At 39.7% G+C, this 23938-nt stretch overlaps 1 protein-coding gene across 2 annotated transcripts in view; it reads right to left on the bottom strand.

The window, feature by feature from the left end:
- LOC5572280 (protein rhomboid) overlaps window positions 1-23938 on the bottom strand; it is a 313031-nt gene that overhangs the window by 59481 nt on the left and 229612 nt on the right. The window contains exon 1 of one of the 2 annotated variants that reach the window (XM_001653915.2): window positions 21233-22053. The exons of the other annotated variant lie outside the window; for it this stretch is intronic. The gene's annotated coding sequence lies outside the window, so the exon portion shown is untranslated. Of the gene's footprint in view, window positions 1-21232; window positions 22054-23938 lie in introns of those variants that run through there. 2 annotated transcript variants of the gene reach the window in all.

Here is a 23938-nt window from a genome sequence, read left to right as displayed (position 1 = left end):
CGAGGAACAATGGAACTCACTCTGGACTTCGATCTATTGGCCAAAGTAGAGTGCAAAAGAGGCAAAATTGGATCAGATCAATTCGTGATATCCAAGTTGGCAAAAAATTTCCTATGAGATGTACATACAAGATAAATCTCTACAAAAATGTAGTTTAAAGTTAGAGCACGCACACTTACAAATCACTTCAGTTAGTTTACTGATCATGCCTATTGAACTTCTACACAAAACTCTCAATTTCGATGAACAACAACAATGGGTAAAGCATAGTGCCCCAGTTCCCCTCTATGTGCAAATTAACTTTTCATCGCTTCCGATGGTCTAATTGAATCGATTGTTAAAGTCTGTCGCTGTCATCGACAAACGACGACTGTGCGTGAGAAACCATACTTTCCAATATTAGCTCTTTTCATCATATCCGACGCCACACTTATTCCGAAGAGTCCAAATCGGGTTAACCTGGCTTTGTTTCTCCATCTTCTATACAGCTGGTTCGTGATCAGCGATTATCCCCCTCGCGCGAGATTTGATGAAACCTCCAACGAGTGCGCTAAATAGAGACATAAAGCAGAAGCGCAAGCAGCAGTGTTCCCCCGCGTTCGTCGTTCGATAATGACCCGAACTCTCAAAAGGGTAATTATGATTTCTGAGGGTGCGTTCGGCGATCGCCTTCATTCAAGTATCGCCGCTGCGAATCCTCCGCCACTCGCTCCGCCTCCGCATCGGCTAACCTCGGGACAGGATCGTGTGAACCGCATTCTACGCGAGGCGAGACGACTGCTATGCGTGAACATGATCGATCGATCACTCGTTTTTTCTTTCTCCCGCTCATCCGAAGCTCGTACGATCATCTCGTCGGCGTGGGGCTTATCCAATGCCTCCTTAGATCGGCGCGACGCTCCACATCAGAAGAAAAATCAATAATAGCGGATCATTAGGGCGATTACCTCTTCGCGGGCTCAATTGTTTTAGCGCCGCGGCTCCCGAAAATTAGCATCCGAATCGCTCTTGCTAGCGGCTGGGCTAATCATCCCATCGAATTGGCCTCAGCAGCACGATCGATCGATCGATCGGCGGCTCCTTCGGGCTTAGGGCGGCAACAAAGAGAGCGCGCAAATACACGCAGCGATAGGGGCAGCGAAAGGTGTTTATGTTATTGTGCGTTTCGGATGCGGCGATAATCCCGTGGAAAGCAGATGAAGCCGCACCACCGGAGAAGCAATCATCATCTCGCTCATCGGACTCATCTTCTGCTCTCCCGCTAATGGGGGATAGACAGGTCGTGGGTGAAGAAGACGATGGATGATGCGCATGCTGTGCGAACTAAGGGGCGCTTCCGAAAGTAGCAGTAAGGTCTCGGAACCGGTACCCGTCCAAGCCGGAAGAGGAGTCTATCTTCAAGTGGCTAATTCCGGGTAATTTTCATTGTTTTACTCCATTTCTCTCGGGAGTTGCTAGCGCTGGCAGAGAAGCGCGGGACGAGCAGGGAGCCCCAGAAAAAGTGCCTACTGTACTCTTGCCACAGTTGCTGCCGCCACCGATCCATCATGGGAAGCAATTAGTGAAAATTAGAACCAAGGTGTGCATTAGGAGGTTTTGAGGCCGCCGGACAAATAAACGTGAGAATGTTGCCCGAAAATTGTAGGGTTCACAGGGTTGTGGAAATTGGACGGTGAGATGGCAGGAATTGGTTGATTAGCTGGGTCAGTTCATCGTAAGCCAATAAGATGCGGTTGCACACTGTTTTGTTTGATTATTGAGAACTTCTGATAGGTAGCGACAAACTAATGTTTAGACTACTGTCAGATCCTATCCGAATATTAGTAACGGTCGTTAAAAAACAAATTAAAATGATTTCTTTCTGTAATTAAAGTAAAGAGCGTAAATCGTTTTCTCCAAAAGAATTGCTCTCTGGACTCCCTAAAAATGGGTGGCATGTTTCTTTTCGCTCGGGTGCTGTCAGTTCAATCGAAGATGGCGTCGAAACAGCAAGCACACCGCGAGCGTGTAGTACGGTTTTACGAAACGCATGGTAATCGTGGAAAAAAGTTTACGATAGACCACTTTCGAGACGAAAACGTGCCCGTTAGTACAGACTTTACAAGAACCGCGTGGAGCGGAAAGTCGATAGATGCCGTCTGGTGGAGCTAATAACGAGAAAAAGAAGGAAGCGTTGAAAAAGCTGTTCGATAACAATGACGGAACGAGTTTGCGCGACGCTGGCCGAAAATATTACTTTTTCCAATAATTTGATTCACCGAACCCTTAAGATGGAGGGCATAATCCGTCGGAAAAAGACTCGGTCCTCCAAGTATACGGACGAGTAGATAGCGATCATTACGCCCAGAAGACACTGGAGTATCTTGAGCAGAAAAAGATAACGTACGTGCCGAAAAAAAGAAACCCGACCAACTTGCCCCAGTGACGTCCCATTGAGGATTTTTTTCGGCTCCCTCAGTGCCTTAGTGTACAAAAACAATTGGCAGGCCAAGGATACGAAGCAGTTGATCACGAGGACCCGGAATTGTATTCGGAAGATGAACGCCAGTGACGTCCAACGCTCTTGTAAGAGAATCGCTATGAAGTGAAGTGATTTTTAACAAAGTTGTTCAGCGGATCAAGGACGCCCGGAAAGCAAACAGTTTGGTTCGCAATTTTGTCGCTAGGTGGCGCTAGTGAGCATGAAAAATTGAAAATGGTGGCGCAAGTTCTTTCTTGTGATCTAGATGATATAGAAGTCTTCCGTCTTCAAGTTTTCAGCAAAGTTGTTCAGAAAGTCAAGGACATCCGGAAGACAGACAGTTTGGTTCAAACATTTGCGGCTAGCTGGCGCTAGTAAGCATGTAAAATGGAAAAATTTAAGCAAGTTTCATCTTGTGATCCACAAGAGATAGAAAGATCGAGTTTTTGGCAAATCTTGTCCGAAAGGTAAAAAAAAATTGGTTCAAAATTTCGCCGCTATGTTGCGCTAGTGAGCATATAAAAATCTAACATCTATCTCATGATCCAGATGCGATAGAAAGTTCGTGTCTTCGACAACGTTCTTCAGGAAGTTCGGAAAGCAATTCAATAAATTTCCGCTTGATACCGCTAGTGAGCAAATAAAATTAAGCATTCCAAGCGAGTTACATCTCTGATCCAGATAAGATAAAAAATTCGAGTCTTCTATATCCAATGATCCAGACCTGGAAAATGAAGTGAATCAGTTCTAAATTATTTGAAGATGAAGCGAATCAGACCTGAATCATTTGGAAATTAAGTGAGTCAGTTCTGAACTGCTTGGAAATGGAGATCATCAGACATGAATCACTGGAAAATGTAGTGAATCAAAAACGATCAACTTTAACTCAAAGTGAATCAAATCCAAACAACTTGAATATGAAGTAATTCATACTTGTATTACTTAAATAAAAAGTAGTTCAGACCTAATGCACTTGAATACGCTATGGATCCGACATGAATTGCTGTGATATGGAACGAACCTAACATGAATGGCTTTACAATGATGTGAATCAGTCCTGAATCACTTAAATCTGAAGTGAACTACACAGCTAAAAATATGTTGTAAATTTCAGTTGTACATATTTGGAGCATCAAAATAAACTGAAATATCAAATGGCAAATCGCTTATTTTTCAATCGAATGCACTTTAAATTTACACGATCTTGTAACATTCAAGTATCTTAAGTTGAAAATTCAGCATAGCATCATAACTATACATGAATTTGATTTACTTTTACTATACTCTTCTGTTTACGCTTCATTGCAATATAAATATTTTTATCTGTATAGTTCTGAATCTCTTGAATATAAAGTGAATCAAACTACACTACTACTTGTATATGAAGAGAATCTGTCCTGAATCACTTAAATATGATGTATACAATCAGTATAAATCATTTGAAAATTAGAAGCATCAGGCCTGAATCACTTGAACAAAAATTAAAACATAACTTATTAAACCTGCATCACATGAAAATGATGTAAATCAGTCTTAAATCCTTATACATGAAGCAAATCAGATCTTAATCACCAAAAATGAATTGAATCAAACTTAAAAAAACACTTGCATATGTAGTAAATTAGACATGATTTGTTTGTAAATGAAGAATCAGACTTGGCTTAGAGATGAAGTGAGTCAGTAAGGGATGGTACACAAATAATGTCACACTAACTTTTAAACTTTTTGACCACCTCCCCCATAATTTGTGCATGATCCCTAATGAATTCCTCAAATATAAAGTAAATGAGCCCTGAATCTATAGAAGTAAATCAGCCATGAATCACTTGAAAATGAAGTGAATCAGTCCTAAACTGCTTGAATATGAAGTGAATCTGACCTGAATCACTGGAAAATTCAGTGAACAAAACTGAATGACCTACATTCGAGGTGAATCAAATCTGAACTACGTGAATATCAAGTAATTCATACCTGAATGAATTAATGCAGACCTGCTGCACTTGAATATATACTAAGTCTGACTTGAACCTCTTGGATATGCAATGACTCTGAGATAATTCACTTGGATATGGAGCGAATCTAACATGAATCACTTGAATATGAAGTGAGTCACTTGAAAATACCAACCACACCTGAATCACTTGAACATGTAGTGAATCTGACATGAGTTTTTTTTGGATATAGAGAGAATCAAACCTATAAATAATGAATATAAAACGAAATCGTTCAGAGAATGTGTATTGAATTTTTGAACAAAATGATTGATTTTTTTTGTGTAAGCGACTTGTACACTAGACGTTAAGACAAATGAATGGATATGGCGAGTTTGTTCTAATTGCACTGCTTCTTTTCTGGGCTCTAGGTAAATTTATCTTCTCGTTTCAGAGGGCGCATAATGGCGCATAAACCAAAGTTCATTAGCATTGGTTAAGTGGCCGGCATTGGAAATTTTCATGCCATGTCATCCAAAATAGTTCTTCCTGAGCAACTGGAAAAAGAGAAACATCACAGTTTTCAGTACGCAATCCACGAAACACTCAGTTACCACGCAACGCAACGCATAACCTTGAAATTTCAGTCATGTTCATAAAATAATTATATTTATCGGTCCCAGGACAGTACTTCAAAGTTGTACAGCTTCACCATGATTTTAAATCATATTTACTTCTAAGAAATGACCCTTAATTGATTCATAACTTTAGGGCGGCTGTACCCGAAAAAAAATCATTTGCAAAAGTTCAGCGTAACGCACATATGGCTCCAATTGGCGCTTGAAAGGAGGCGTCGAATAATTCGAATTTTATTACCGTTTTAGGACCGTCTCACCTTTTCCTGACCTAAACGGACTTCTTGCTACCACCAAGTGTTTCCAGCATTTCCTACAGCTGAGCGAGAGTTCATTTCTTCCCAGATGTACTCCGAAACGAGGAGGCCAAACGGAGGGGTCGCACGGCGGGCGGCAGTAATTGAGGTTAAGCCCCGTCATAAAACCTAGAATCGGCTTTTTTCTCCCTGGCTGTCAAAATCGGCGCACACAATAGGCCAAAACAAACGATCCGGGCCGACAAACCGGAACGTTGCTGCAGAAAGTCTGGCGCAAAAATTACTTCCCAATCTGATTCTAGTTTGTTTTTCTCTCGGCTATACGTTTCTTCTGTGGACGTCCTTCGTACGGTGTCCCATTGTTCACAAATAACGGCAGCAATGGCAGGACTGCTCGCTCGCTCGCCCGGTGGAAAGGAGTCGGAATATAAAAATTTTTATTGATATGTTGATTTCTTTTATTATCGATTCCCGTCGGACCTGGAGGAGGACACGGGCAGACAGAGAAGGGTCCCTTCGGTTGTCAACGTTATTTCTCTGTTTTATATAATCCATGAAATTACAATAATCACATCACAGAAAAATCTCCGACTATGGTTGAGAGGAGAACCTCTCAACCTCCAGCCACCAGGATTCAAATTGACAGTTCTCGAACAGCGGACCGTAAACAATAGAATACCGTCAGCACTTCGGTTGTCGTGACGTCGTGATATGCTGACTGACAAGCAAGAATCGTACAATCGGAAGGACTTCACAGTGAGTTCCGAATGGATCGATATTCGTTTATATTGATAAACTTCAAGTAACGCAACCATGACGGAACCAGTTCGTTCTTACGATGCTCTTTTCAGTTTCTCAGTACAAAACGCCCAACTAATAGCGAGTTGACTGTAATAGCTTGCACGTGACGCCGCGGCAAGGTTTGAAACAAAGGACGAATAAATATAACCGCAGGCGCTAAAACCAGCACCATCAGGAGCGGCGCGTACGGCAGGTTTCAACTTTGTCACCAGAACGCAGAAGAGAAGATACGTGAAAACGAAACTTTCCACGGCACAAAGCAAAGTCCGGTGTCCAGCAGTTGCACTTTGGCCTCTGTCGCACGCCTCGCTTTCCGTAAACTGAGGACAACGACGACGACGACGACGACGACGGGCGCGTATAAGCACAAAGTGACAAATGTTCCCATGTGCATCCCACGTCCAGCAGCCAGTGTTCCTTTTCTCGTTTCGCGCGAATGCCAACCATCCAGCTTCTGCGATACAGCAAGATAAATAAAGCCTCTGAGGACCACGAAAAATAAATAATAAACCCCTCCTCCGTTGCGGCCTCAATGATCCTGGAGACGTCCACGACTGACCGGAGGAGATCGGGACGGGAACGAGAATTTGTGCAGCCTCAGCGCAAGCGGTTGATCACATTCCGCACGGATTTAAGTGCAATGTCGCGCGATCTTCCTCCCCGGCTGGAAATGGATATTGCGTAGGCTTCTGGATTTGAACAAGTTCGATTTTTGGTGGGTTTTGCCGTTCACGTTTTTGCGTCCGTTCGGGAATTCTACCGTGAGGTGGTGTTTCATGAAAATTTGAGTAGGTTCAGGCCTAGTATACTTCCAATCGCACGGAATATCAAAGGCCTACAGCGTATAACAATCGAAGGCCTGTTTGTCATGCTAACAAAATGTGGTGGCTTGGTAGTATGACCCATTTGTGTGCATACACAAACAAACGAACCAAACTGAAAGAAACAGAAAATCCCGAAGTCTCCTCTCGGGCAAACACAAAACACCCGGCACACAATAGCTCAGCCGATGAGATGTAAACAAGACTAGCGGCGGCGGCGGGCGGCGGCCGCGCGAAGTTCGACAACTGTAACGCACAATGTGTGGCATAATTACTGAGCAAACTTGCTCTAATCTAGCGCAAATATTGACAGCACATTTTGATTTTGTGGTGTTCGCCGTTTTCGAAATGAATGAGCCATACGGACCGAAAGGCGTGTGTGACAAATAAGCGGCTGGAGTTGGCCAAGATGTGAGGTGCCTTACAGGTTGTGGGTGTAGGACAACCGGGGAAGCTAAACAGAGTCACCGAACGGAACGGTAAGTGTGGTGTAAACGTTTAGCTGGAACGATGACTGCAGCGTGAGAAAACCCAGGCAACTGGGCACACCCTTTACATGATGCGTAATATGGTGATCTGAAGTGTTTCGAACGATAGCATACCTTCATAGATCATTTCCGTGATAATCAATGGAGTCCCAATTATTACAACTCTGTTTTAGAAGAGTAGTTAAGTGAAAGTTACCTCCAGATGATTTTGTAATCATACTTATACGGAGAGAAACACCCTAGTTCTAAACAACCAAAATGTAGATTGTATTTCAAACTGACAATTCTGGACAAACATTGAAAAATGGAACATTAACATTGGTAAACAATGACTGCCGAATTCAACTCGCTCATACTCACCAACACCACTATCAGGAAGAACTAACATTCATCTTCTCGATAGTGGTATAGTTTGTGGTTATAGTTTGCGTGGGCTGATTAAAATGGGCTCAACAGCAGCATTTACGACAAAGGCCCTAGATCTTTTGAGCTTTTTTCAAATATTTGTGCAGAATTGTTCTATATATAATCCAAAATTTGTTGTACTAAACTCAATGCTTTGTTCGAAACTAATCTGTTTTCTAAGCTGTTTCAATGTAAGATCTTTGTGTCTTTTTACAGAAAATAATGGTTGTTTCGTACTAATTTTTTAATTAGTTTTAACAAAAAGCATTGTAATCAACATTCTCAGAGCTGCTTGCATTTATTTACGATCTCTGCGAATTTTATTCCGTTCAGGAATAATGGGATCGATAAAAGTTTCATTAAATACTTTAAACGTTTATCAGAACCCTGATAAAACCATCCGAAAACTAATCCCTACAACATTTTTGTTTGGTTTAGTAAAGACTATATAACGCTTGTCAAGAGCACCATCTAACCAATTTCTAACTCCGGTTTAAACCCATATCTATCATGAAAACAACATTCCCTTGGCCTCTTCATAACCAAAAAAAAAACTTGTTGGCTGAAAAAAAGTTAACTTTTCTGTGTACTTTGGAATTTGTGAGTTGCCTGCTCTATGAAATTTGTAGTACGGATCTTTTGGTTTTATTTCAGTGCTAAATTAAAACTAGATCCCAGGTCAAACAGCTTTTATGAAGACGCACTTTTAGTATTGGAGATTTAAGTATGCAGTTTTTCCACTAGAATTGAGGAAAAAATAAGTTTTGTTGAGAGTAATTACCGTTTTGAGTCATATTCCGAACACCTAAGGCTTACGGTGACTTTAAATGTATATAATGGCCATGAATTAGACGATTTTTTTTCTCGTGGCAAAGTTAAACTATTAACCGTTGAGTTACTGATGAATATAATGTTCGAACATATTTTACTGTTAAGTTTACCCAAGAGTACCGTTTTGACTTACTTAAGGCTAATTTTGAACGCACCTAATAATCCTTAATCAACAGTTATTAGTGAGAAATTTAATTTATTTGCAGCTATCGAATGTACTGATAAAAATAAAAATTTATCATGATTTACTCTTATTTGTTTGCAAAAATTTTGAACAACATTTTGCATCGAATTGCGAATACTGTCTTCATTATTCATCCGAACACCTAGATTCTGCTTCCCTAACCTCAAAACTACCTGAATAGAAATTCATAAATATTCACAACAATACGCATCGACTGAGTAGGGAATAGTTAAAATAGTTGGTTTCAATCATTAAGCTTTTGCATGAGATCGTAAATTAGGCAAAATATCAGTATTAGATGTCATAGAACAGGTAAAAAGTGAGGTTACGAATCGTCCGTGCTTGACTCAAATTGCAAATAGCATGTAAATCAAGAACTCAAAAAAAAAATCCGCAAATAAAATCATCTGAACTAGCTTTGTAGGTCTCGATTTAAAGAATCATTAAAACTTCCATTGTCTAAAGTAACTTTAAAGTTGTTTAAATTGAGTTGCGATCGACCATCAATTCGTGGAAGTTTTGTAACACATTTAAGTGACATATTTCAACAAAATCATCGTTCGAAATCTAGAGTTCGGAATATGAGTCTGATCGGATTTTGAGACAGAACGGTATGGAACAACATTTTGCTTCAGATGCCGAACACTGTGCTCATTCTGTCTCATATTCCGAACACCTTGATTCAAATTCCGAACAGCAAAAATAGGGTCCTCAGCCCTGTTCCAATTTTAGTACCAAACGCTCAAGTTTAGGCTAAAATCACATGTTTACTCAATTTTCAAATGTTTTTCTTTGATATAAGTAAAAACAACACATTTTACGGTTTTTGTGATATTTTTTTGTGGTTTAAACACAAATTTTGGGTCGATTTTGTTTTCCGTGTCCCTTTCAAAATGACAGATAGGAACAACTCCAGTGTAATGAAATTCAACCCCTGTGGTGTTTTTGTCGACTTAGTGAACGTCAAACATGACCAAAAGCGTCAAGGTTCAAGTTTGGACCCGTTTTTTAAATTTGAAACTTTTATCATATCACGCTGTATTATGTTATCCAAAAAAAAAAAACAAGATTTTATCAAAAAAAAAAAAATTAGGATTCTATTATTGGCATATGAATTGATAATATCGCACATAAATGCATTTGAGCTAGTAGTCACGACTTCGAGCTACAGAATCGTTACAACCCCTAACGCTAACTAAGAGCGTTAAAGACATTGACGTTGCAAATTACCGTCATAATTTCGGTATTTATTGAAAGTTATCAATGAGATACTACAGCGAAATCCCCAAATATAAAACACCAGTGCAATCAACCTAGCAGTAATTACTTTCTTTAAAAAACTCTAAACGGATTCCTACAAGTATTACTCAAGAAATTTCTTCAGAGGTTTTTTGCTCAGTGATTCGGAATAATGTGACAAAGGAGTCATAGAACAACAAATGAGAAATTTAAAGCCAAAAATCTTTCGAAAAGCAAACTAGGCCTAAGTCTGGAGAGAATTTGTAGAGAAATCTCTTCAGAAATACTTAAAAGAATCCCACAAGACAATCATTCTAGAATTCCTGAAAAATTACCAGGAATAATTCCAAGAGAAGTCTTCAGAGAACGTATAGATAAGTTTCTAGGTAGAGCCCTATACCAATCCCAGATGATAATAGTAATCATTGAAAGAATATCTAAATGTATCCCTGAAGGAATTTCAAAAGGAATTCTTTAAAAGAAATTTCAAGTAGGAATTTTTTAAGCTTTCGTTTAATGCTTCAAAGTACTACAGACGTAATTATATGACAAACTGTGGAAAAAGATACAAATTTGATGAAATTTCCAGCTAATTCTCTGTAAAATGTATAGACATGTGTGTAGCAAAATTCTTAGAGAAATTCCAGACGAAAATCTGTAAGGAATGTGTAAGTCAATTCTTGCAAGAATTGTTAGAGAACATTTGCAATCTTCGGTGAAACCATTTTTTTGGTGGAATTCCAGAGCTAATTTGTAGAGTAACATCTGGATAATTCCTATTAACAATTCTCAGAAGTTCTTGAGAAATTTTCATCAAGACATGCCTTGTAGTTCCTTTAATAGGGGAATATCCGATAAATTATTTGAAGAAGGTCTGCCAAACAACACCAAGTAGGTTTTGAAGTGTTTTGAGTATTTAAACCGTATTTCTTCTTCTTCTTTCTGGCGTTGCGTCCCCACTGGGACAGAGCCTGCTTCTCAGCTTAGTGTTCTTATGAGCACTTCCACAGTTATTAACTGAGAGCTTACTATGCCAATGACCATTTTTGCATGCGTATATCGTGTGGCAGGTACGATGATGATACTTTATGCCCTGGGAAGTCGAGAAAATTTCCAACCCGAAAAGATCCTCGACCGGTGGGATTCGAACCCACGACCCTCAGCTTGGTCTTGCTGAATAGCTGCGCGTTTACCGCTACGGCTATCTGGGCCCCGATGTATATCGTACATTAAATGCATGTGGTTTGGTAGAAATAGGTATCTTGCATAGAATGTTGACAATAAGTTTTAACATTCATTGATGATCGAACGAAACCGATGACTTTTGCTTGGCGCTAGGAGTGTTTTGGCATAAACCTGATCATTTGAAGTTAAATTCTTCTCCTTCTTATATGAGTGAAGATTTTTTATTGTTAATTTTTATTTGTGAAACATTGACTTGATGAGAAAAACCTTAAGAAGTAATTCCTGAAATAGTGCCGACGTGAATTTTTGGGGAAATATCTGTGGTTTTTCTTGGAAAAGCTCTTAAAGTGAGTCTTGAGTTAATTCTAAGAAGAATCATTGGAATAACTCCTACCGAAATAATTGAAATGCTATAAGATTCTCTGGATAACTTTATGAGAAATTTTCCAAAATAGAGTGTGGAGAAGTGCTTGAAAAACTGTAGAAGAAATCGTTGAGCAACATTTCTGAGAGAACCTGTGATTGAACTTCTCGCATAAGTTATGATCTCGCCCTTAAAGCCATTGGTAATCAAATGTGTAGCCTGTTGTTATTGAGCAAACAAATGAATTTACACCTTATTGAACAATGCTACGATGAAGAGAAGATCCTCATCTATCTCCCAGTGGTGATAGTGTTTGTCTTTGCCCTTTCATTTGCTTAAAAACAACGAGCTACACACTCGATTACCAATAACGATTAGGGCAAGATTATAAGTTATTCACGACTTTAACAGATATCCGTAGATCCAGCATTGGTGCACTGAATCACCCAAAATACGGTTTTAGCACATTCATTCATGAAACCGTCGCAGAAACCCACTCCGTCATGGACAAACCCATATGTGTGTAGCTCCCGTACCCATATACGTAAAATTTCACCGCGCCTAAGCCGATGGAGTTCATGATTAAACAAGATTGGACGTGCGATCAGCACACTCGAGGAGAAAAACGAGACTCGCGCGAAACGAGCACACTCATTCCATCAATGATATGCACGCACGTTCCCTTTCTTTGGTCTAACCACATTACTACTAGAAGACTTGAAAGGCCCATGATCGGTTAATTCATTCCACCTTCGTTCAATCAGTCCGGTATATCAACGCGCCGTGGAAGGTTCCACCTTTGCCCAGTTCAGGGGGATACCTTGAAGGTACCATTCTAGTAGCCGGAATTCCACCCGGTACTGTAGATTCATTCATCAATCCGCAAACTATTTCGGGAACTCCGTCAGACTGACTAACTAAAGCAACTGTTGCGCGATCCCCTGGCGAGCGGTTGCTCTGTGGGCCGTCGAAGGCCACACCACAGACTGACAGACGTAACACTGACTGATTTTCCATCAACCACACATTCAATGACCATTTTGAGTTCGCATCAAAACTAGAGGCTTCGGTTTTCGACGTGTTTGACGTTCTACTCAACCGCCATCTACATCTCAGACCTTCGCGCTACATGCTCACCAGATGATGATTGTGTGAACCGGGCGATGTTACGTCCGAATGTCTGTGGCCACACCATTCATTGTACCTCCAGACATACTGACCACGCTGTTTCGCCGCAGCTAGGGCTGTACGTACATGGCGACGCGGCGCAGCGAAATTAATAAAAACGAGAGTGAAATCAAATCCAATCCAATCACACCTTGTTAGAGCGGATGTTGCATTGAGAACGCTACAAATGATTCGTCGATTTATGACGTTCGATTAGGGGGGATTCACCACCGTAGTCGTCATCGTCGTCATCTTCGTCATCCATCCGTCAACGAGAATCGCCAAGGTGCTCCAGACAAGGTCGCCGGGTGGTGGTGATTCAACGCGATTGGCAGACACGCGGATGTATTGACGGTCTAGCCGTAGGCATGCCTCGTCGTTGATAAATTGTGAAATTCCGGCCGTTGGAAAACGTCACCGGGTGCTGACCGCGACGTGTTTACTCTTGTTCGCACGCTCAATATAGAAGGGTGCATCATCTGTTTGTCTCGCTACTGCTGGTCATACGCCGCGGCGCCATATGATGCAATATCTATAAATCATTGTGTTGGAATTTGATATCGTCGTCGAGAGCCTGAGAGCTTGAGAGATTGGAAAACCTCTTTGAAGAGAAGATTGACACATTATTTGAAGAATGAAATAATTTAAAGCGAATTTTTTGGAGCAACTCTAGGAGCAGATTTTTGAATGAATATCTGCAGGACTTGGACTCAATTTCTGAAACAGCTTCTACTACGATTGTTTGAAGGACTCTGAAGAGAAATACTCCAGTAATTCTCTGAAGATGTTCTGGGAAAACCTTATAAAAATGGTTCGGCAATTGTTTGGTAGACATTTCTGTGGAATCTTATCAAAATCTTATACAGAACTTCTTATGACCAAATTACAAGATACTTTGTTTTCGCTAGTTTCTATCAAACGTTAATACGTTAATACGTTTGCTAAAAACAACGATAACAGGTACCTCCCCAGTTCCGTTTCTTATCTCTATCTACGGGCTCATTATTGTTCGCCACACGTCACGGTACTCTATCGATCGAGCATTTCTACCACCCGGTTTCCACCCATAGCTGCACACCCTGATCGCGATAGGCCACTTTTTATGCAACCGCCCAAACAATATGCGTGAGAAAATCAGCCTTGTACGGCCGCTCTCACTGCGCCGCCGGTAATTTGGTAATCTTATTAAATCAATTTGTGCGGAAAATCGAAGATTGCACCAATTTGGAGGTTGTTTGAACGAGCGCGGCTTGCCGCCACCCAGTTGCATCGATCATTATTCATTCGGCAATGACGGTGGCCACGTCCTCGCCACCGCAGCTGCCACGGGAAATTGAATTGCGAAAAAGTCGAGTTGTGTTGTGTCTTTGCTGATCCGAAGTATATGGTTTTGAGATCACAATAAGACTTATGATGGCCATATCTGAAAATTTCTGTAGAATTCTGTGCAAAAACCTTACAAATGTTGTTCAATTTTGATAAATATACGGACTTTGTAGGTTTTTTTTGCAAATTTTTTGTACCGGAACCTTAGAATTGTTGAATACCGAAGGTTCTTACAGAGCTTTTGAATGCCTACAATAGATTGTTTAAGATTACTCATCCTTTTGAAGTTAAACCAAGGAAGTGTACTTATTTAAAATTCACCATTGCGATGCAGCAGCGGTAATTGTGGCGCTCATTGCGAATTCATCAAACCTTCAACGGAACAATGGCCCCATTTGTCGGTTTTCGACTTCAACCAAACTATCCCACAGTGCTGTGGCTTTTGGGGCATTGCCTACGTTCACCAGCTCACGCGACTAATTTAGTTGCTTATTAATTATGGCGAAATTGCCATCAACAGAGCCGGTCCGAGATCGCCCAAACCCCAATTGTTTTTGGTGCCACCATCGGTGGTGTGGTGCATTTACCGACTCGGGGCGTTGGTGGCTTTGATTGGGGTGGCTTAATTTTCGACGGAGGCAATACATTTTTAACCACGAAAAGGTAAAACGTGGCCACGAGTTGGACGTTTCGATTAGCAAACACGTGGATATGTGGACTTGAAATATGATTATTGCTGGAAGCTATTGATTATTCTGGTTGTATCAAAACTGATTTCAGCTCAATTAGCTCGCAATGTTTGACCTCTTGATTATAAGCTGTCATAAGCGTGGCCGACAATGGAAGTTATCATGTATTTTACTCTCTGACCTCCTGACCCTCCTGACCTCTGAGCTGTACACTTTCTTTCTCTTTTTGCACTCTTCTGTAGTTTTCTGTTAGTAATTTCTGTTAGACATGACGACTACAAATTTTATTCGGTATTTCTGCAATTTGATAACATGATCAAACATTTCGCTAATTTCTAGTCGCCGAGTCCATCCGTTTATCGATGTCACCGGTCACATCCGCGTGTCGTCTCTTCCAAAAGCTAGGGGGAAACCCATTCAAACGTGGGAAATGCACTTTTCAGCCCATACAAAACACTTCTCACATGTGTGATGCACTTCCCATCAGGTAGAGCGCCACCACCGCCACCGAGTGCACTAAATACTGCACGGGGATATACGACAGTGAGCCAGTCAGTCGGCCGCCAGGAGCGGAAATAAATATAGAATAAAAAGATAATTGTCTCTCGCCCTGTGCAACGATGCGGAACGAGTGTGAAATAACGTGGGAGGAATTTCCGCTGGCATCCCGACCAGATGGAAGAAACAAGATTATAACAGAATGTGTTCCCCTGATATGATTATTTTATAACACCAGTTGTTATAAAACATGTACCGTTAGTAGTTGAAATAACAAAAATTCTAACAAAATTTGCACCAAATTAAACTAAAATATTACAAACCCTGTTATAATTATATCAACATTATTACAGAATGTGTTGCAAGGATGTTACAAAATAACAAAATTATTGCTAATTATGTTACTGTTTATGACACGTGTCCGGTACCGGATTTTATTTTCAACAAACTTATAAATGCGATGTCAAAAATATAACAAATGTTGTTATAAATGTGTTACTAAAAATATAACAAGTTGAGAACAAAGCCATCTTGATAACAAAATTATATCAAGTTCTGTTATTTATAACTGCTGCTGTTAGGAATGTGTTATAACTTTGTTATGTGGTTCTGGTCGGGATGGGCTGTGTTAGCTCGAGGCATACCTGTCCGGAACCGTGCGGTATCAGTTTTCGGATAGTTGAACGACAAATTCAAGAACTAAAAATTTCATTGGGTTTTCAAACTTTTTTAATCTTGAATCGTTTTAGTGGCACATAGATCTTTTTGTTTACAAAGTATGGGATTACGATTAATTGATTGTTATACCACACACCATCCGAGGTATCTTCAGAAACAGAAACGAATCATTAGATTTCTTCGAAAGTTTTTAGCGTTGACAAACTCACATTCAAATCTCAATCAATGAGCTCTCAAGTGAGAGCAAACTCATTAGAGATCAGTTTCGAACATCTCATGAAAAAATCACTCAATCCGTCAAAAATGATTGAGTAATAAAAAACCAGTGGTGGAAATATCCGCCTCACGAAACACTACACGAGTGTAAACCAACGCAAAACAAGCATGACAGACTCGCGCACAGGCTTGATATGAGTAAGTTCGCACCCGTCTGCTCGGGAGAACATACCAAAAGAAATAGCAAAAACTTCGTCAACATTTACTCGCGAGTAACCGAACAAGGTGAGGTTATCGACAGTAAACTAACAGTTTGTAGTAATAAATCCATGAAAACCCGAAATCTCAGGCAGAAAATAGCTTTTTTCCCAAAAAGCGAAATTGACTCTGAACAGCTCCGAACACGTTCACGAATCACTTTAGCTTCGTTTACTCGCGAGCGCGACAGATGCGAGTAAATCAGCACTCTGATGCTCGCGAGCTTTTTTTTTTTTGGTTTTTGTTCCGGTTCAGCAGACATGTTCGCCATGAAAAATCAGGCATGAAAAATTTCAATTGTCAGTTATAGGAATTTGAGTTTCTCACAGCATTATCAGAATTCATTCAGTTAGCTAATATAATTCTAAAAATCTACTACTGCTTAATAGAATGAAATTTTGCGATTGTTATAAGATTTTTAGTTTTTTTAAACTACAATAAACAGCGGCTCTTACTAGACGGGGTTGGTAGTCTAATGGCTATCGCTTCTGCTTCTCAAGCAGGAGGTCGTGGGTTCAATCCCAGGCCCGTCCCTTTCTCATCTTTGTAACGTTCTACCTAATAGCTCTCTATTCTCTCTATCTCTCTGCGCCGTTATGACGCAAACATTATCGGTTCTATCTATCGCTAGAACTGAATATACCGACTTAACCGCTTACCACAGTGGTATCCATACGGTCGAATACACCCATCCATCATTAACAAAACACTCCTACTTCCAAGGTAGCTGTGGGAAATGCAGGAGATTCTCCGGTTTTCTAGTAACAACGACTATCTAATTAACATTCCTTCCTATCCCCGATGGGCATAAGGACGTGGCCGGCGCCGTTATCAATCTAGAAATATCAAGGGTAGTGTAATTGCACATTGAAGATGGTAAAAAGCTAAAACCCAAGCTCCCATCTGAGTGGTTCTCTGTGCAAATATCACTATCCTGATTGATCACGGAGTAGCAACTACGAAGTGTATGTTCCATCAGTTGATCGATTTTTTTTTTTTTTTTTTGAACTACAATAAACAGCGGCTCTTACTCTAACGATGTGATAAAAAAAGTGACATGTAAAAAGGTCAATTCTGACCTTACATCTTATTCTCATCTGGATTGTAGAATTCTGCTCTAATGTTCAGACGACTAAAATATGGAATCTTTAGGAGCAAAACCATATATCTCTAAGAGATACTCAGTTCAAAACCATTCCTGAAAGAAATCCATGCTAATCGTAACCGAAAGTTTCTAAAATATCAAGAAATATTTCAAAAACTTTTCCATGAGGTTTTTAACAAAAGCGTCAGCCTGTTTTTTGAGCTTATTTCAATGAATCATCATTGGCATCATTATAGAGATTTTCGATTAGTCCATAACAGGAATAAGTATCTTATTGAAAAGATACGAATAATCTATTAGAAACTTTATGTACAATCACTCTTTTACCTTTCAAATTAGATTTAATTTCACCGTAAAAATCCAAACATATAACTGCAGTTTCATTATATTGAACTTATGACATTGACATTTTAACAATTGACAATAAACCATTGACACTGTCCGGAATCGGGCCAGTAGGGTACCCATTTAACTCTACACAGCATAAACAAACTTCAATCGTTTTGGGGCGAATATCTCTCGTAGAATTGCATCGAAATCTATCTTGCCTACAAAGCCCGCTCGATTCGCAGTTCTCATCATTATGGCACACATATCTATCTACTGGGAATCACACAGAGAATCAACCAGGTGATTTCGATGCGCGAGGTGATGGGCTTTCGTGATTAATTTCCTGGTTTCTGGCCTTTTCAGAATTGGCCGTTTGACCTAGAGAGAGAGTGAGAGACCCCATTGCATTGGCCCAAGTCTCATCGTTTGGTTTGGATGATCGTTATCACGAGATTGTTCAATTGACTGACACATCGCGTGACAAACGGTTGGTAAATTTGTCTAGCGACAACCTAAATTTGTGCAGCCGAATTGCTTGCTACTGTGGTATAGGTGATGAAAAGGTCACAAGAATTGTTTTTTGCTCGATGGGGGTGGTAGCTCGGCAAGCTATTTGTGGAGCACTCTGCTGACGGCAGCGACATCACCTTGAGTTGTGCAAATTTTTGACGGTGGAACATGATAATTCGAGATAGATTGGTACGAACTATCAAGTGGAAGGTTGAACTGTAGGAATAGGTCATCTTGATAACAGCAAATCAATACCGAAGTATCAACAAGCATGATACAGTTGAATTTATTCTGTTGTGACGTGTCTTACTTCTGATGGGAATCTTTTTAACGTGACTGATTTTCAAAAACTTTAGAAATTTCATTCTAACTTCAAAATTTATCTTCAAACCGACTATAATATGCTTTATGGAAACTTCCTGAGTGACTACTTAAAAATGATTGTGTGAAATGCTAAATATGGCACTTTAATTGCTAATAAAACATTGAAAAGCATTGAAAAAGCCCAATATGACCGATTTTGCGAAACAAAACCCTCTACCAAGATCAACACACACAGTAACTCTTTACCTAGTTAGTTACAATTTCTCCATCAATAAAACTCCCAACGCAGAAAAAAAGAAAAGCAACGACCCAAACAGAGCAAGACATTCGCCTCAATGTAAGTTCAGCTCATATCTACAGAGGATGATGCTGAATCGATGACGCACCACCGCGCCGCAAGTAACGTACAATACCGGCTGAGTACCGTTGGTTGTGCGGGCGGTGGCCCGACCCGAGAAGATCGTTGACGCCGCCGCCGTCCGTCGACGACCGCGGGGGGAGCAGAAAGTAGAAAAATTGACAAGTGCGTGGGAAATACACAAAATTGATTCAATTATTCATCCGTGCAATGTTGACGCCAGTCAGAGCCAGCTAACAACAACAACATTGGGCGTTTGTGTCGAGTGGTTGGCAGCGCTTCAGACGAGAGACGAGTCGGGAGCGGAACACGCCGACGTGTGACGCGGCCCTGGCTAAATCGAGAAATCTCCTACTAGACAACTTTTGACGGTTTAGGCGAACTCTCTTGCCGCCGCGGCAGATCGGGCTCGTTGTTGAAGTCGAGAAGTCCGGATACTCAAGACAACACCTTTTTCTATGACGATTGCGCGGTCGTTGCGCGGCGAGTTCACCGCACCTACGCATTCACGAGCTTCCAATCGAAGCACATTTCACAGTAGAGTGCACACTACAGTAGCAACAGTGTGTAGGTATGGAATGAGTCACACTTTTAGTTTCTCTTACTCGACAAGGGGGGAATAAATTGGATTGGATTACTTTGATTAATCCTTACTGTGGCTGGTCGAGTCCTACAATAAATTTCCAGCGAATTGTGGAGAGATTGCATCTCTTTGTAAGAGGCAATCTAAGCACTAGATTGATGCAAATTTTGAAGTTATTATCCCAAAGCTCAATTTTTTTGAAAAAAAAAATTGTGTGCACTCTTTCTATAGTTATGGAGACTATGTTTAGGTTATCTGTTCTAAATTCATCATAAGAACAAGTTTTTTGATAAATAAAATAGTTTTATTCAGATTTTCTCGTCATCTTAATAAAATTTGTGAAAAAACTAGTATTTTTTCACTACTCAATGTTATTTGAAAAATTGTTCTAACGAAAAAGTAAAATTTGTCAAACACTCCAATCGAATCATAAGGCTGGATCTCATAGAATCCTTGACATTAATTTTTCATACACCTGGGTAAAGTTTATGCATAAACATTGGCCAGATTAAAAAAAAGGCATATTTCTCAGAAAATCTTGGGCACAATTGCACAGATTAGTGAGACGGATTGTAAAAAACTGATACATGAATCCGTGACATAATTTTTACAAAAAATTGGGTTTCTACATTGTTCTAGGTGCATTTCTAACATAATTTTCAGCAGCATAATTTTTGTCTAATGTTTAAAAGCATTAAGGTGATTCTAAAACAAAGCCAAACTTTGAATTTTCAAATGCACAAGACTGGAGAATCTGACAACAGTTCGCGTTGAAAATCAATCAAACTGCTTGCTTGCTTGTGGTGACCAATGGGATAAATTATCAACGCGGACCTCTTTTTGGTTCTCAAGCCTTGTGCTCTTGAAATTTTGAGGTGTGGCTTCGTTCTATAATCACCTTAATGCATTATATTAGAACAGAAACCTAAAAGGAAACGTGGACAAAATGTCGATGGAATCCACAAGACAAGACAAGATTCCAACGCAATCCGGGAGGTGTGATATCGAGTTAGAGAGCCATAGTAAAAGTTTGTTTTCATGGCTACCTCAATGGTTCCTTGGATCGCAGTTGCACTGGTTTTGTGTTCTATAACTCGATGATCCCTTCAATACCGCATTATGGAGAGTCTTCATGATTCGATTACATTTAATTATCCATAAATCGATTTAGAATAAACTACATATTGACTTATGAAACGTGTTTGTCGAGTTTTTTCCACAAAAATCGGTTGTACAATAAATTTAAATGTTCCGATAAAGAGATACCAAGAATTATGACCAGAACACAGAACCTTCATCTATGAGGCATAACGAACCCCCGACGGAATCCAACTTACATAAGTCGACAGAACTCAAATTTGTTAGTTTTGTTGAGATCGCGTAAAAATTTACTCTTGACCAGGCAACCAAACAAGCATATCTCCAGTCTGTCTGCTCAATTTGCCCTCATATCCGCGTTATCTATTGCAAAACTTCTGAATCGCCAGATAACGGAACCGAGCAAAAAGGACATAAACTGAAGCGGACAAAAGTTCCCCAATCAACAAAAAACCAACCGTTCCACATACGAAGAAGAATCGCAACTTACCCATTGCTATCGTGTGTCGAGGTGGGAGTGAATAAAACTCCTGGTTTCCTGCTTTTCCTTCCGTTGGAAACGTTGCTTTCCACGGCGAACACACACACGGTCCTAGTTATTTTCCGCTACTGCGGCTGCTGCTTCCTGTTTTGGAGCTCCAAGACAAATTGCTTCAATAAAAATCCTGTCCCCGTTTTCTTCCCGACGAGGAGCTCACAGCACCACCATACACTATACCTCTTTATTTTTTCTAGAGCACAACACACTTGTTTTTTTTTTATTTCGGTAAGCTTCCGACCCGATATTCTATTCGCTATTGATTCGCTCTTCTAAGCCGGCACTGACCTTCTTTGCTTCGTTCCTCCGCTCTTGGAGGTGGTTCTCGGTTACAGAAATTCGGTTCTGAGTCGACAACAGTCGTAGCTATCGCACACAAAATTCGATTCGATTCGCTTTTGCTTTTTTGCTGTTATTTACCTCGATTCGCAACAATAAACTTTTTCACTTATTCATCCGCTTCTGCCTCAAGCATTACACAATAGCGCGCGCGTATCAGCCAACGCTCCTTTCCATTCGCCTTACTAAATTCCTTAGCACTACCCGAACGCACCTCAGCTTTTCTTCCTCCGCTGTGACACAATAAACTGAACGAACGGCAGCTGACCAAAAATAACAAAACTCCGGAAACGGAACTATATTTCGACGAAACGACGAGCTAAGAGCAGCTTCTAACTTCAATCATTCACACTTGCGCAAAAAGTGCAGGCAGCACCCGTATGTTCCACTCCCGGCGATGTCTAGCGATTGACTGGTTCGGTTGTCGGCGCTGCAGCCGAACTAATATCAGCCACTGCTTCTTCTGCTGCCTTCCGCCGCCCACCCATTCGTGTGCATGCAAGGCAGCGTGCAAGCAAGAGCCCAGAGCGGAGTCGGAGACGGAGTTTTGTGTAATTTACTCCGCACAATACAAACGAGCGGACAAACGAAACGAAACGACGACACGACGACGGACGATGCGACGTGCGACCTGAGGTGCTCAATGTACAAACGAATGCGGCAAAGAGAGCGCTTCCCGACTGGAGGGTAATAACATTTTCTACATTTGAGAAAAACGTCTTTGAATAATTTTACTCAAACATTATGTGCTACCCATACAGTGGCCCAATTTCATATTCGTACAGGATACTGTTTCCACATAAAGTTAGTAAAAAATTATTAAATGAAGTATTGAGTTACAAATACTTTATCCACATTGAAGGTAACAGGTGTCATCTATTGTTTGCCAATCACAAAATGTGTCCATTTACATTCATCTTTGGATTAATTGAAAAGTATTGAATTGATGTCTAAAATTCACCCAATTCTATATTCGTACACCTACCAAAATTCATACGCACAACGTTCAAAACTAAATTTAGAAGCTCTATTTGATTACTGAAATGCTTTATTATGATGTTCAGATGTAGTGAAATACATATAGACAATTTATTAGTGGACATATATGAAATTTAGGTAAAGTTATGAGAAATGCCAGTTTTCCAATGATTTTTGCTATTAAATTCTATAAGTCGAAAAATAACGTTTATTTTTGTCATAGATTTATCTATAGATTATATTCGTAAGCTCTGATAGAAATTTAGTTGAAATATATATAGTTTACAGAAATCATAAACAGTTTTTATCACTTTTGAGTTCAGAAAATTGTTGTGCCATAAGTTCAAAACTCTTATAAAATGATATTTTTAATCAATGTAAACCAAATTTTCATTCTAAACAACAGGTAAATGTTAATTTTGAATTTTTCTGTAAAAATAATTTGAACTACGAACTTCGTTTTACAATAAAGTACCCCAAACTACGCTGTACACACCTCCACATAATTGATGTCATCGTAATATTCAATTATCTTTGAAATAATATTCAAATTATATTCAAAATAGCACCCTATTTTGCAATTTATTGATTTTATAAGAAAAATACAAAATAACTTGAATGAGCAGAGAGCATTGATATACTATTTAATAGAATATATCCTGTTGTTTTCATCATTTTAAAAAACGTTTGTGTTGCGGTTATGGCAATAATATTTATTCTTTAAATCTCTATAATCATGTTTGGTAGTAAAATGTAAATTAAAAATAATAATTACGCAATATTTTGATAGGAACATTAACTATGGATTATGTATAAACATTTAGGAGCCAAACAGAAAGAAATTGACTAAAATTTTTGGTTTTGGATTTGTTATAAATGTTATACTACCTAAGATTCAAAAGTATAAGTTGTCGATATCCACTCCTGGCTACTCTAAAACTGATTATAATTTTTTGAAACTTGTGCAATATTCGCAGTTATCATTCTTAAGGAAGTGATGTTGAAAAAAATGCAATTTATTGTTCGACTTACCGAATATTTTAGCAAAAAACATGGGAAAACTGGTATTTTTCTTAAATTTACTTAAGTTTCAAATATGTCCGCTTATAAATTTTCCAAATGTATTCTACTGCATCTGAACAACACAACGAAGAGCTTAAGTAATCATCTAGTCCATTAAAAATTAGTTTTGAATGCTGTATATTTCTTTTTTGTTTGGTGTACGAATATGAAATTGGATCAATTATAGACACAATCTCAATACTTTTCCATTATTCCAAAGATTTAAGCAAACGAATACAGTTTGTCATTGCCAAACAATAGATGACACCTATAACCTTC

This window comes from Aedes aegypti, chromosome 2, assembly GCF_002204515.2.
Source record: "Aedes aegypti strain LVP_AGWG chromosome 2, AaegL5.0 Primary Assembly, whole genome shotgun sequence".
NCBI lineage: Eukaryota > Metazoa > Arthropoda > Insecta > Diptera > Culicidae > Aedes > Aedes aegypti.
The sequence above is the reverse complement of the archived record's forward strand: the minus strand, read 5'-3'. Positions and strand labels throughout refer to the sequence as shown.